The following is a 13,938-nucleotide window of genomic DNA, read 5'->3' as shown; positions in this document are numbered from 1 at the left end:
TGCAGATATTTTTGTGCCAGCTGTGACAACTGGTGAGCACAGATTTCATCCTCCATACACGTGTATGGAGGGATTGAATCAAGTCTCAAGCTTGCTCAACAAGATTGAGATTTGATTTTCTATAAGAAGAGAGGCCCCTCTCCCTTTCCAAAGGTCCTGAGATTTGATATACAAGATATATATCTCTCTCTCTCAATATATTTCTTCCTCTCTCTCTATATTTGTGTGAGTTTGTGCCTTAAAGTGTGTTTCGTCTTCACCTTTGCACTACAACACCTAGCAATACACCACCATCTTTGAGCTAAGATTCTTGGGACTCAAAAACTGCTGGTTTCAAAGTTGTGCTTCAAGGGTGAGTGTATTCCCCTTTTAAGCTTTTGTTTGTATACCATATTGGCCATCCTTGCATATTGTTTTAGGCCTTGCTTTTAACTGATAAAAGTCTTGTTTTGAAGTGCTTAACATGTTTGTTTGAGCCCTCTTTGGTGTTGGGGGTGGTCTACCCCCTTTAGAGCCTTGTTTGGCCTTGTTTTGAATCATCTCTTTAGGCCTTTGTTTTCACCTTTATTTGGCCTTTCTACCACTGAATTCCAGAGGAATTTTAGTGGTGAAAAGTGTGTTTTGAGGCCTTAAATAGGAGGGGGTTATCCCCCCTCCTCTTCTCTTGATTGCTTGTGTTGATGGCTCACCAAGTTAGCATGTTTTTCTACCTCTTTGTGGCTCCATTTCAGTATGTCGTAGGCCTTGTTTTTCCATGATATAACACTGTTTTGGCTTGGTTTGATCATATCATGCATGCTCCTCGCATTTGTAGTGCAAATCCATTCACTATCCTAACATGCATCATGTGTTTAGACCATCGTTCTAGCATGTTTTGGCTTAACTCCAAGAAGCTTTTGTCCATATTTTAGCATGCTTAAGCTCTGATTTATGTTGTTTTGGTCATGCATGCCATGCTTTGTATAGCCATAATGCATTCTTGCTCATTAGCTTTGAGTTTCATGGTCTCTAGCATGGCTTACCTGAGTTGTTTGCATGCTTTAGTCTCATTTCTACCATGATTTCAGTATGCATAGTGTGGTCATACTCTCTCATGCTCCACTATTTCAATGCTTTTGGTGAGTCTTGCTTGGTGCCTTAAGTATGAGTCTATGTGCATGCGTTATTGCCTAAACTTTTGGGCTACCATATTAGTGCATTTTTGGAGTTATTTTAACATGTCATAACTCTGATTTTAGTGGGTGAAGTCATCTCATGCTTGGTTTTGGTAGGTGTAGTGTAATCCTCCTCTTTGGCCTTGTATGCATCATGTTTTGAGCTCACCATGCTAGCTTGTTTTGGCTTCATTCCATGCATGTTTTGGCCTTATTTTGACCTGCCTTGGGACTGTTTTGAGTCACCTTGCCCCTTTGGGGCTTGCTTGATATGGCCATGGTGCAAGCCTCCTGGCTAGCTTTAAGCTTTGAGCCCACTAGCATGCTTTGTTTGTCATTTGTGCATGATTTAGCCTCATTTGGAATGTAATTTCAGAGTTTACTTCATTGCCACATCCCCATATTTGTCACTTCTTCATCATGTTTGAGAGTTGTGTTCTTCTGCCTAGTTGAGGAGCCATCACACGAGCATGTGTCCTTGGCCCCTTTTGTGCCTAAGTTTTGGTATGTTGGCCACTGTTTTTGGACCCTCTCAGGTCTGTCCATATGCGGTTTAAGTCCACTAAAGTGTTGCATTACATGGCCCTCGCCATTACATAGTTGTTTGCACGTTGTTGCATGCTCATGTTGTTTGCATATTGCATGTTCATGATGCTTAGCATGTTGATTAGATAGCATGTTGTTGCATGCTTGTTGCTTTACATGGTTTTTGCATGCTTGTTGCATTGCATTGTGTTTGGAATCGGATGTTGATCTAAACACGAGGAACGAGGGACGTTTCATACTTAAAGTGATGAAACGTGCCTCAATTCTCGGTCGCCGACCCTCTTGATCATACATGATAGAGGTTAAGGCATTTATGTGTTTTTGTGCATTCATTTGACATTGATTTGTGCAACTCGGCCTCTTTGGCCATCATACATTGAGATGCGTGATTGATGGCACGAAAGTCGAGCACCACACTCCTTTGAGCTTTGAACATGATAAAGAGTGTGGTTGCACACACATTTTCTTGCAAATACACTGCCATGCCTCTGTTAGTGCTCTGTTGCAGCAAAAGGAGAAGTTTACAGGAAGAATTGGCCGATCGGCTATCTGGTGTGCCGATCAGCTATCAATAATTGGTCGATAGCCTTGAAATTTGGCCGATGACTATTACACTTGGACGATGGCCATTCCTCTTGGCCGATAACCTCTCAAATTGTTCATAAGGTGGGTCAGAAGCACTATGGAAATTGGCATAATTTTCAAAGATACAAAAGTGTGCAAACAGAGGCAACACGAGGCACGATAGTGGATTTCCGAGCGAAGCTGACCAAGCATGCATCTCTTCATCGCTCGCGAGGCCATTTCAGTATTCATGATTAGTTCATATAATTTAATCATTTGATTTGTTGTGTAATATCTCAACTAGCTTGGTGTAGCTATTTGTTTCAATTCGGTTGTGTAATAATTAATTAGCTAAGTTAGTTAATTAGTTGGTTTGTAATTAATTAGCTTAGCGTAGCTAGTTAGTTTATCATTCGGACCCTCCATCGAGAGGGCACAACTATTGTAATAAGCGTGCGTATGTGTGATGCATGTCTTCCAACTCCATTTTTTTCTCCCTTTTATTTACTAGCTTTTGATGGTTAGATTAGGGAATATTTCATTAGCATACCTTATGCTTGCATGCGTGCATCCATTCATCTGTCTTGCATGTACCGGGCTCGACGCATCATACTAATTGCATTGTATTTCAATATATTTACTTGAATACGTGTTCAACAGCATGTTATCAAGTTGCATTCACATGACATCTTAGAATAGCCAAGCCTATCTTAGTTGCATTTTTGCATGTGTTGTATTAGCCATCTTAACATGAACTAGGATCATGCATGATTTCTAACTAGTTCTCTGTTTTGGCTCGGAGTACACTGTGAGTGTTTTCGCTTTAGCATCCTTGTATGTGTGTAAGTGACTACCATGTCTAGCATGCTTGCCATAAAGCTAACTGCTTAAGTAATTAGCTGCCTGAATGCCTGTAGGTGAAGGTTGGATTACTTGAATTGGAACAATTCATCAAAATGTGTGTTTTAAGCCCATTTGAGAGTGGCAAAATCATGTTTTTCTAAGCTCACTTGAGGATGGAAAAATCCACGACTTAGCCTACTTGCGAGTAGCACCTCTAAACTGTTTTTCAAACAAACGAACATGAAATATTTTGTTCCAACTTAGGCGATCTAGTCTATACTTGTATGTTGTGTGCATCACATAGTAATTCTAGGTTAATAACCGAAATAAGAACGCATGTGTTTTCAAAAACAAAATATCATATTAATAAAGACCGATCTTTGATCGAGCGAGCGGGGGTGCTCATTGCATGACTTTCCCCTCTCGTACCCAAGTTTCCGAACTGAGGCAACTTTGGTGATAACAGACACGTGGCCTTAGGCACGAGTCAGGGTTTCCTAAATTTCCCCAAAATAAAATATTTAGGTGGTGACTCTGTATCTGGCAAAACAGTCCATGTTTGGCACTTCTTTATTAAAATCGATTTTCTAAAACAATTTGTCAGATTTGGACTCTTTGGTGATTTATCGGTCTCACATTGCACTTTGTGAGATTAGATTCAGAACCGTGATACGAGTCCGAACTGTAGTAGCTAAGAACAGAACGACTCGCGCCCTCGTGCGCGGAGTGGAGTTCCTGGGCGGTCTACAATATGTATACATAAGCTCTAACTCAGATCTGAGAGAATGACGAAGGAGATCATCTGAGTGTGTTGCGTGCATCATCAACACAGATCTAAGAAGACAACGGAGGAGATCGGCGGCGATGGACGACGGACGCGATGATGACTGTAACGAACGACGGAGGAGATTGGCAGCCATGGACAACGGAGGAGAACGACGAAGATGAGAGGAGGGGACAGAAGAGGTGGCTGCGACTAGAAGAGAGAAAGAGGGTAGCGACGGAAATGGAGCGGACAGTGGCGGTGTTGCTTCCTAGAAGAGAGGTGCGAGAGTGAAAGATAGTAGAGGGAAGAGAGAGAGAGAGAGACAGAGGGGTCAAAATTATTAGAGGGGTATATATAGTCGGGGGGAAACGGGGCCAGGTAAGGGCTGGGACCGGGGTTGGAAAATATATCACCGTCCCCGGCCCGAAAATCACCGAGGATTTATTTTTTAATACCATCCCCGGCATGTCGGGATATTTTTCAAGGAAAAACCACTCTAATCGGGGTTGGGGGAGCGGATTCCCGTCTAGCCGGGTTCAAATTGCCATCCCTATCTCTAACACTACACCAAATCCATCATCAAATTCAAATTAGATGAAAAAGTCGATCTTTTTGTACTCCAATGGTTTCATCAAACCTATATCAAATTGAGAATATATACAAATGTTTCACCAAACTGAGGATCTGGAGCTCTTTTTACCATTTTACTGTGCATGACAGTTGCGGATGTAGCACACCGGATAACCGACCAAACGTCTGGCCGGTTGTCTCCTCGGTCATCCTGTTGCTTGAACAATTCCTAGAACAAAGTGATGGTTTGGACTATCTCTCAATCTGTGGGAATGTCTTATGGGCTTTTTATTTGTATTTCCAAGCTTTTCCCAAGAAAATTAAAACCACCCTCTCTATCAGTTTGTGGCTCTTCTAGCTTGACTCCATTTTGCAACTCTTCTTTTGGAGTTTTTTTTTTTTTTTTTAAAAAAAAAAAAATTGTTGAACAACACTAACACCTTTTTCTTTGTGGAGTTTTTTGAAATTTTAAATGCGAATGTAGTGCTTTAGGAATTAAAGCTTTTGGTGGTTTTTCTTTGTTTATTTATTTTTGTGGTAGTTTTTCTTTATTTATTTATTTTTTTGGTCGATTTTTCTCAAATTTTGCAGTTGGGTAAAGCTTGTTCAAGTCATGAGATGAGTAATAGACTCTCTTCAATTTAAATGTCAAGTGTACTTGCTATATTTTCCTTGAAAAAAAAAAAAAAAAAAAAAGAGGAGTCTTGGGCTTTTCTTACTATGACTCACAAGCCCCAACAACTTTTCTTAAGGTCTGTGCTTTTCATGGAGAAGACAAACTACATAACAATGGAAGTCATAATTATATTGGTAATTCTCTGCTTATGCAATCCCTATGTTCAGTGCAAAAAGAGGTCTATCAATCATTTATCCACACCGTCTCCGCCATCGTCTCGTTCATCGGAGCTCCGGAACAGTCTTCAAAGAATCATTCTGAGCATTTTCTCTGGAATCATAACATGATTGATTCTCTCTCTTCTTTTTGCTTGGTTAATTGGTTTCTTTATTCGGTTCATCGCCAAAACCCCAATCCTTAATGGTATGTTTGGTTGGAGGATTTGGAGAGAGATTTGGAAAGGAAAAGAGAAAAGGTGTGTGAAACTATGTGAAATTTAGGCATGTTTTATTCATATTTCACCTACCTTTTCCATTTCCCTTTCCAAATCCCTCCTCAAATCCCTCAACCAAACACAACATAAAGGCCCAGTAATATTTTCCCCGAACATAGCTCCCAAAGCCCTGCAATCAGCTCTTGCAAATCAAACCAGTTACTGGGTTCAAGCCCCAATGGGAATTACTTCAAGACTGTTCTTGGCTCACAATAGCTGTCAAGAGGCTTGAACCCTTCGAAAATGGATCAAGAAAGTTAGTCAAGAAACGAATGCAGCAGGATACGGAATTCATTGCTAGCTTTCGTTCGCATACCCGACAGGTTTTCATTGGTTTATGACTATATTCCAAATAGTAGCCTTGAAAATACCATGAACAGAGTGAGGGAAAACCAGAGCTTAATTGGGAAGCGAGGTTTGGATTGCGGTTGGGATAGTTAAGGGGCTTCACTATCTGCATTTTGGATGTACACCTAGAGTTGTTCACTACAATTTGAAGCCAAGCAATGTGATTTTAGATGCAGAGTTTGAGCCAAGGTTGACAGATTGTGGGTTGGATAAGCTAATGCCTAACTTGGAATTGAATAAAGTGGCATCGGGATACAGTGCTCCAGAGTGTTTTCAAAACTGCAGGTAATGAAGTAAGACACTCCAGAGCAATGGTTTGGACTGTCAGAGCAAGGGAGGGAAACACGTTTTTTTCATTTACTCTTGCTGATTGCTTGGCCGAATGACCCGCTGATTGTCCTTCCTGACAACTTGTGTTTTGTTGACAGCTACAAATTCACCGTCAGAGTGACTGAGATCAAATAGAAGAATTCATCAATTTTTTACTCAGATTTGATGACATATTTGGTACACCGTTGGAAATGCCCTAATAACCTCAAAATAGAATAAGATTTATACTACAAATGCATTTTAATATTATGTACATATTAGTGAATTTAAAATTTTATTTTGTCAATATTTTTAATAAAATTATGTGATCACATCCTAAACTGGACAAAATGCAGTGTCAACGAGGGCTAAACTAAAAATAATAATTAAAAAAAAAAAGTAAATAACAACAACAAAAACAAAAACAAAAAAAAAAAAAAAAAGAGAAGATAAAATGGTCATTTTAGAGGGACAGATGATGCCTTGTCTGTTTATTAATATGGATAGAAATACCATATGTAGTGTCCATATAAATGTTTTTATCCAACACTAAAAAATAATTTTATATATATATATATATATATATATATATATATATTTTTTTTATTTCATCCTAATCAAATATAATAGCTCACTTATTCTATTCAATTATTTATTATCCTTCATAACCATATATATGATCTCATCATATATTTAATCTCACAATATAATTTTATCCTTACAATCCTATCAATTTTTTTATCGTATTTTAGCTCATAATTTGTCATTTCATCTAATTTCATGGTATAACTTTATTCTTACAATCTTATCAATTATCTCATTATATCTAATGTCACAGTAATCTATCAAGGTTTCTTGTCAAATCTTCCTCAAGAATCATCCAAGCTTTTTCCACTATTCACCAAAACTTCATTAATAATCTATCAAAGTTTCTTCAATAATCTTTGTTCAAGGTGTACAAAACACTCTTTGATTTTTTGGGGTCCAAATATAATTTATCTAAATTATGAGTAGGACTTGGTTTCATTTGGCAACTACATGTTTTAGTCAAAAAATCACTATAAGTTGTCACACCACTCTCTTTATTTTTCTGCGCATCTTTAGGTAAAAAGTCAAAAAATTATTAAAATAACTTATTTTCAAATAAGGCCATTTGAAAATTATGTTTAAGTGTAGAATTTAATAAATCACCAACATAGTATAATAAATCACCAATACTTCTCACTAAAGTATTAACACCTAAAAAATACAAAATTTCATATGATACACACCTTTAAAAAGATGTATACTACAGAATTTTCCATCAAAATAACACTAGATAATGGTAACACATAACATAAGAGCTAAACTTTAAAAAGAAAAGGGGAAAAAAAAAAGGAAGGATAAAATGGTAATTTTAGAGTGCCTTGCCTCTTTATTAATATATAGGGTAATTCTATTTACACATCACAATCCTCTTAGTACACATCATTTACTCAGTATACACCACACACAAATTAAATATGTTGATTTTATCTCAATACACACCCCTAATTTTCATATAATACCATATTACCCTCATCTTCTCCAACAAACCCTAACCATAACCCTTGGCCACTGTCCACTGCCGTCCGCCGGTAGCCAACAGCCACTCTTCTCTCCTCCTCGTCTCAATACCCCCCTCCTCTCCTTGTGCCCCTTATCTTTAAAAGACACCCACTCTGATCGTCCCCAACTGCCACAATTCCTATCCCGCACTGGTGGTAGCGACGGTGAGCGAGGAAGATCAAGGGTTGGGGCCCCGCAGTGATAGAGGATGATGAAGATGAGTCCCAGAGAGAGAAAAGCTAGAGAGAGAGAGGGGGGTTTGCTAGTTGTAGAGGAGCGATGGCTAACAGTGAGTGCGATGGCGGAGATCGAAGAAGGAAAAGTCGAAGAGGAGCGACGGCTGACGGGAGCCATGAGAACGGCGGCCGGCGGTGATCAAAGCCCTCACCTCCTCTGATGGAGAGAGAGAGGGAGAGAGAGAGTGAATTAGATCTAGGAAGAAAGAGAGGGGATTTGAGAGAGAGAGAGAGAGACGCGCGCATGATTTAATATATGGGTATTTTGGTATTTTTATTTTAGGATAAAAATGTAATATAAAAATAATTCATTAAGTGTGTGGATTGAGGGAATATGATGTGTGGAAATAGAATTTTCCTAATATATATGGATTGACAAACATAACTTGGACTACATCCTTACCAGTAACCAACTGATTTCCAAATCTCCTATCTGAATTTCTCCGAAGAGAATCCAAGAATTGTCATGGTAACTTCTCTCTCCCTATTCTCTGTTGTAAGTTGTTATCAAGTGTGAGATCATGTATGTTTCCAGTCTGTTTAGATTGGGTGATTTTGGGGGAAAATTGCATTTTTTTTTCTCATAATAATATTAAAATTATCCATTTAAATATAGAAGAGATTTTAAAAAATCAAATTTTTTTTTCTCAAGTGATTTAACCAAACAATATAAGAGATAAATTGTTACATTTCTCCTCTTTTTTATCCTATTTACATCCAAAAAAGAAAAGAAAAGAAATGAAAAGAGAGAGAACATAATCACCTCGTTTGGTTTTCATTGATTTTTTAAAAATTAATTTTTTTTTAAATATTCTAAGTAAAATTTTGTTACGTTTTTAGATGTACCAATCAATAAATACATAAAAATATTAAAATGTATTGATTTTTTTGCATGTTTTGTATTCAGTGAATTTTGTATAAAAAAAAATCACAAATATTATATACTTTTTAAACGTATATAAATTAAATGTATTAAAAAGTAAAAAAATTACATAAAATATTTTTAAAAATCACTAAAAAAATAATAATTTTCAGGAAAATAAAGATAACCAAACAAGGTGAATATTTTGAAATTGGGCCATAAATCTAATTTTGTTACTTTTAAAATAATAACTCAAATTTATTTTTTTAAAATAAAAATGACAATAATAATTTGAAAGATGATAGTTGTAAAAATTGGTGAGGAATGTGCATGCATGCAGGGGAAGATTAGCAGTTTAGAAGATTGCATATCAATTGGGCCATAGGGAGGTGGAGGTGGAGAATCTTGGGCTTACAAGCCACAAGGTCGCATAAGCCAGATTGTTGTTCAACATGGACTGGTCGTGGATTCTATTTTATTTCAAAGCCGAAGCAGCGATGGTTTGGTTGACTATTCGGAGAAATTTGGCGGTCCTGGTGGGGGTAGGACTGAGGTGATGCTCGACTGTTTTGTATTACAATAATGTTTGGAACCCTTTTGGCAGACCCCTACCACTGATATAGATTAATGATGTGTTTGTATTATTTTTTCTTTTCTTTTTTTTTTATTTAGACCAATCACAAATAAGTGGGAGTTGTGGGGGTGATACTTTGTGGGGGTCTAAATCATTGTTGTTTGTATTATTGTCTTTTTAATTGACTTTTTAATTTTTTACCAAAAAAATATATAAAAAAGCAATTGATTTTTTAATAGTGATTTTTTGATTTTTTAATTATTTTAATTGATTTTTATTTGATAAGTCAACAAAATAGAAGTAAAAGTTGCCGCAATACTCTCTTTACTTCTCTACATATTGTTTTAAAAAAAAAATTAATTAATTAAAATAATCAATTCTCAAACGAGCGTTAAGCATTTGTAATATAGGAGCAGCTTCCCTCCAACCTGTAAAAAATCACATTGATCGAATATCGATAGTTATCTCATTGGATCAATTTTCTGTCAACTGTTAATTTGTTTACCGTCCATTTTTTTTAATACAAAACTAATCTTATCTCATAGCTATTGATATCCGATCAATGTAATTTTTTACATGCATATAATACTTGATGAGTTCTACACATTGAACGGTTTAGATTATCAAAACGAGATCTGTGATGGACCCTCACGAATCCAACAACACCCTCTAGTCCGATCTAGAACTGGAGGGAAGCTACTCCCTTGTAATATATCAAGTCTCATACGGATTTGGAGACAAATTGTAAAAAAAACTTTGTAAGAAATGCAATAATTTTTTTAATTCATTTTTATATCACATGTTTTGTTTGTTTACTCATTTAAATATGATAGTGAGAAAACTCAATAATTTTAGGGGAATTTTTTTTAAGGTCCCTAATAATAACAATTTAGAGGATAAAGGACACACAAAAAGATAGTGATGCATCACGTCCCTGAAACAACTTGGCGCGCGTTTTTAATTATTTTGTGGACCAAAATACCCTCGCCAAAATCAACACAGAAACAAACTCATTCCGACGTCTCAGTTACATTCCAAACATCCAGCATCTTCACGAACAGGAGAACAGCAGAATTAGGGTTTCAACATTATCTGCACCATCGACATTAGAGCTTCGTTATCTTCTCCAAAAATCATTCTCATTCCTTCCTCACAAATTTCTCTGACCTAGGTTAAAGCTTCGTTTTCACTGCTCATCATCATCTCAGTCCATCTCCGTCACGTCGCATCTTCATCGCGGGCCATATCAGCTCGTCATTCAAGTTTCATCCTAACTCTGGTGAGTTTTTCTACAATACAACTAGGTTTTCTCTGGAAACACAGTTAATAGCATTTTATAATAACCTTTCATAAATTAGGGTTTCAATTTCGTAATAAAAAGCTACCTGAATTTGAAAAAATTTATTTCTGTGTATTTTGAACTTATTCTTCAACATGTTTGTGTGATTTTATCTGTAAATTTCTCAAGCATTTGAATTTCTCTGATTTTTTATTAATGTACGTTTCTTCTTTCAATTTTCTCTGGCATGTTTATTTTCACAACAATTTTTTGTGTTTTTATCTTATTCTTGAACATGTTTCTGTAATTTTGCCTATAAATTTTCCTGCTCCGTAAATTTCTCTGTAATATGTATTTTTAATTGCAATGTCTTTCTTAATCTAGAATGTCTATTGCTTTCTTGCCTCTGTCTTAAGTTTCTCTGGTATTTATAATTTTCTCTGACCACATCACATCACTTTCCTCCCTTGTGTCTTTGTCATTTTTAATTTTCTCTGGAATTTTAATATTATGGACTGGAATGAATGTTTCTTCTTTGAATTTTCTCTACCATATGTACTTTGAGAAAAAGTTATTTCTCTGAATTTTGATCTTATTCTTGAACATGTTTCTGTCATTTTGTCTCTGAATTTCTCTGCTTTGTAAATTTCTCTGGAATATGTATCTTTCTCTGCAATGTCTATTACACTCTTGCCCCTATCTAAGTTTCTCTGGTATTTATAATTTTCTCTGACCACATCGCACCACTTTCCTCCCTTGAGTGTCTCTATCATGGTTAATTTTCTCTGGTTCTGTATGTAAATTTCTCTTGCATTTTAATATTATGAATTGAAATTTTCTCTGGAATGGAAATTTCCTCAAGAATGTGTAATTTTCTCCAGAATGTGCATTTTTCTCTGGTATGTTTATTTTGTTCAATTCTCGATTTCAATATGGTGTACTTCTCAGTGGCATGTTTACATTACTTTGTTTATTTTATCTTTACTAATTGTGGAATGGAAATTTTCTTTCACTTGCCATGTTTACTTTTTTCTATCACTCATTTTCTCTGGTATGTTTACTTCTATCTGTAATTTAAACAATTATTGAAAATTTCTCTCCCATGTTTATGATGCTGTGTTGATTTTCTCTGACATTTAATTTTTAATGTCCAATTTTCTCTGGCATGTCAAATTTTCTGTAATTTTCCCTTATCTATAATTTTCTCTGGCATCTCCAATTTTCTCCATTATCTGTAATTTTCTCTGACATGTCCATTTTTCTCTGGGATTTAATGTTGACATCTCTATGCTTTAATCATTGTCTAGAAATGGCAAAACGTAAAAGCAGCGAAACACCGGAAACACCAAGCAAAAAACAGAAACTCTCTCAGTCTTCTTATGGACTAGGATCAAAAACCAGCAGCAAAACACTAGAAACACCAAGCAAGAAAGAACAACTCTCTCAGTCCTCTTATCATCTAAGATCAAAAACCAGCACTAAAACACCACAAACTCCTTCCCAAAACACACAAGTCCAAGCTGATGAAGCAACTAGCATCCAGATGAGTACCCCAACTTCAAAAGACTCAAGCTCAAGGGGGAAAAAAACCTGTTAAACTCCACAGAAAGAGAGCTCACTACAGCATTCAATTCCGATCCAACCTCTCATCTGTCATCTCCTTCTTTCAAACACTTAAATTCAGTTCAAAACATCTTCTAGAGCTTCAAAAGACCCCATTCTGGTATTTGATCCAAGCTCTAACCACTGGAAGGATGGATCCAAAGAAATCTAGGAAATCCGATGATGATATAGTTGCCATAATCCAATGTTACAATGAAAAAACAAAAGCATTCACAGTTGGGAAGAAGAACCTGACCTTTACAACAAATGACATGACCTTGATTTTTGGTTTGGAAGGAGGTAAAGGAGCCATGTCATTAAGATACTCTAAAAAGCCAAAATCTGCATTCCTCAGGAGAAGATTCCAAAAGGACACAAGGCTCACTGGTCCTGTTCTTAAAAATGCCTTGATCAAAGCAATAAAAGGCAAGCAACCAACTGACTTCAAAGATGTAGCAATCATTGTTACATTGTACTTGTGTCTCACCCTATTTTTTGCAACAAGTGGGAATTCAATAGGTTGGGTTTTTATAAAGTATGTGGAACCTCTTGAATCAATGAAACAGTATGATTGGCCGGAAGCAATCACATCAACATTGATTGATTCTATCATGGCATTGCACAGAACTCCAGAAAAAGTTACAGGGTGTGTCATTGCATTGCTGGTAAGTATAATATTCATTCAAATTTACAGTTATCATACTTAGAAATTTGTGCGTTTACAAAATTTTATTTACTTTCATTTTCATCACAGTATTGGCTATGTAAACATGCAACTATCATTGACTCGGAAGACAGTAACACAACAGACTTCCCAAGATGTGCCAAGTGGAACCTTCAAACCTTGACGAAACAGCTCCAGAAGACACCAGTCCACTCTCTTGCACCTCGACAGGTTAGATTCCTATTGCTACTGAAATCTCAGTGAAATTCCAAAATTTCTCTGACCACTGCTTTGTTTCCCTCCTTGTGCATTGATTGATTAAGATTAATTTTCTCTGAAATATCAATTTATGTTTTCTTCTTTGCTTACCACTGGTCTATTTCTGCCATTGTAATCAATTTTCTCTGCCATCCAAATTTCTCTGGCCACAATTGTAACACATTAACTTATATGCTCTGATTGATTTTCTCTAATATCTGAATTATGTTGTTTGTTACATAATTTTCTCTGGCCCATCAAATTTTATCTCCTTGTGTGTAATTTTCTCTGCCCATAACTTGTGTGCCTTGCATCTTTGATAAACATTGTTTATTTCTACCCTTCTAATGAATTTTTACTGGAATTCAAATTTCTCTAACACAAATATAGTAAAACATTAACTTCTATGCCTTGATTGATTTTCTCTGATATCTAAATTATGTTGCTTGTTTCATAATTTTCTCTGCCCCATAAAATTAACTCCATGTCTCTAATTTTCTCTGGCCCAATACAATTTTCTCTGAAGTTTGTTTCCCATTAGTATCATTTAGATGAATTTTATTTTCCTTATTTGAATTTTTTCTCTCAGTGAATTTTGTAACCTTTCTCTAATAAAACAGTCTCCTGTTACAGATTGATAACAAGCAGCTAGTCAAAAACCCATCTG

General features: G+C 36.2%; 1 pseudogene; it reads left to right on the top strand.

The window, feature by feature from the left end:
* The first annotated feature begins 5,134 nt into the window (after nucleotides 1-5,134).
* On the top strand, nucleotides 5,135-6,365 carry LOC114281886 (inactive leucine-rich repeat receptor-like protein kinase CORYNE pseudogene; annotated as a pseudogene).
* Nucleotides 6,366-13,938: the final 7,573 nt, after the last annotated feature.

Source organism: Camellia sinensis, chromosome 3, assembly GCF_055761805.1.
Source record: "Camellia sinensis isolate YWXY chromosome 3, ASM5576180v1, whole genome shotgun sequence".
Lineage (NCBI taxonomy): Eukaryota > Viridiplantae > Streptophyta > Magnoliopsida > Ericales > Theaceae > Camellia > Camellia sinensis.
Note: the sequence above shows the minus strand (reverse complement) of the source record. Positions and strands in the feature narration are given on the sequence as shown.